The sequence below is a fragment of the Oryctolagus cuniculus genome, chromosome 12 (genome assembly GCF_964237555.1).
Source record: "Oryctolagus cuniculus chromosome 12, mOryCun1.1, whole genome shotgun sequence".
NCBI classification, from domain to species: Eukaryota; Metazoa; Chordata; class Mammalia; order Lagomorpha; family Leporidae; genus Oryctolagus; species Oryctolagus cuniculus.
Genome location: NC_091443.1, coordinates 3,469,402 through 3,471,608, shown reverse-complemented (window position 1 = coordinate 3,471,608; position 2,207 = coordinate 3,469,402).

Genomic DNA, 2,207 nt, shown 5'->3' with positions numbered 1-2,207 from the left:
CCACGGACCCTCCCAGCACCAGCCCCGCGGGTCAGAAGGGCCGATCCGTGAACGGGGCCGCACTGGGCGGCTGTGAGAAAGAAGGAGCTTGGTGGAAGGAGCAGGAGGAAGACAGCCAGGCGGACTGGTCCGCGCCATCCCGCACATGGCTTCCTGCCCTATGTAATGAAACTGTCCTCGGGGAAAGAGGGGAAAGCCACCACCGTTTGTCCTGGATTGAGGGGTACCTGCCAGTCTCCCCCAGAACAGGAGGACAACCGAAAAATAACAAAAAAGAAAAATAACCCCCACAGCCCTGTTGCGTCACAGTGGTGGTGACAGACAAGTGGAAGGAGCCTGCACTGTGGCACAGCAGGGTAAGCCGCTGACTGCGACGTCAGCATCCTGCTGGTTCGAGTCCCGGCTGCTCCACTTCCAATCCAGCTCTCTGCTGTGGCCTGGGAAAGCAGCAGAAGATGGCCCAAGGGCTTGGGACCCTGCACCCACGTGGGAGACCTGGAAGAAGGTCCTGGCTCCGGGCTTCAGCCTGGCTCAGCCCTGGCCATTGCAGCCACTTGGGAATCAGGGAATGGAAGACTCTGTGTGTGTGTGTGTGTGTGTGTGTGTGTGTGTGTGTGTGTCTTGCTGCTCTCTATAACTTTACCTTTCAAATAAATTAATAAATATTTTAAAACAAAACAGAAAGAAAAAAAGGTGAACAGGTCGGGGAGCCACGGGGCGGGGCGGGGCAGGGGGTTGCAGGTTTGGTGCCTCAGCTTTAACTGCCCCTCCGCCTGCAGCGCCTCTGGAGCCGGGAGCCCCCGGGGACCGCAGAGCTCTGCAGATTCAGGGCCCTGGGGGGGACTCTGCCAGAGGTCCCTACAGCGCCAGCTCTGCTGTGGCAGGGTCAGAGAGGCCACGGGGGCTGCACACGGTCCCCAAGGAGCCCAAAAAAAGTGGAAGCAAAAAAATTCCGAGCCGGTAAGGCAGGGGAGGGACGGGGGAACACGCCTCTCAGGCCAGGTGGCCCCCAGAAGGGGCTGTAGGGGCGCCCACTAAGTGCGGGTCCGTGGCGGGGCCTAGGGAGGGGGCAGCTGCAGGGCTGGAGTGGAGGGAGCAGCGGGCCCCGTTCCTGGCGGCTGAGAGAGCCGCGTACTGCTTCTCCCGGTGGCCACTCTGCACAGGGGCTGAGCGCCCACCAAGCCACAAGCCTCCAGGGTCTGCTTTGCTGCACACTTGTGCTGTGTGAGTGTGTGTATCGTGGCGGGCGCATGGTAGGCAGTCTTTAAAAATAGATATTTGAGGGGCAGCATTGTGGCATAATGGGTTAAACAGTGCTTGCAAAGCCAGCATCCCATCTGGGTGCCGGCTTGCGTCCTGGATAGGATCTCTCTCTCTCTCTCTCTCTCTCTCTCTCTCCCCCTCTCTCTCCCTCTCTCTCCCCCTCCCCCCTCTCTCTCCCCCTCCCTCCCCCCCCTATAATTCTGCCTTTCAAACAGATAAAGTTCTTCTAAAGATTATTTATTGAAAAGGCAGAGTCTCAGGCAGAATGAGATCTGAGATCTGCTGGTTCACCCCCAAAATGGCCACAGCAGCCGGGCCCATCAGGCTGAGCCCCGAGCCTTTTGACCTCCATCCGGGTCTTCCACATGGGTGGCAGGGGCCCCAACACTTGGTCCATCATCTGCTGCTTTCCCAGAGACAGTAGCAGGGGCTGGATCAGAAGCAGAGCACCTGGCGATAAGGGACGCTCCGACGCCGGATGCAGGCCTTGCGGGAAGCAGTGCCACGGTGCCGGCGCTGCTAGGGCAGTTCCGGGACGTATGCATGAGTGAGCAGGGGTGGGAGGGGGGCTAGAAAGCTCCTCCCGTGGCCTGAGCCTGGAGCGAGGTCTGACAGGGCGTGAGGGTGCAGGTGGGCAGGTTTGCAAGCTTGCTGGCACACCGCAGGCCAGGTGGACCTGGGCGGGCTGCTTCCAGGGGGTTCTGTATTTGCTGCAGATGTCAGGAATGCCTGTGAAAGCCGTGAGCTGTAACTGGGACCCCAGTGCCGGCCCCCACCCACTGCAGGCGGCCAGGCGGTGGGCTGGGCTCCTGCTCCGTCCAGACCAGAGCACACCCCGACCACGCGCGCAGGCCCACAACTCACGGCCCTTTCCAGCCCGCGCCTGCCTCCTGGGTTTGGCACTCATTTTGGGGGTTTTGTGTCCTAAAGACATTTAACTCTGT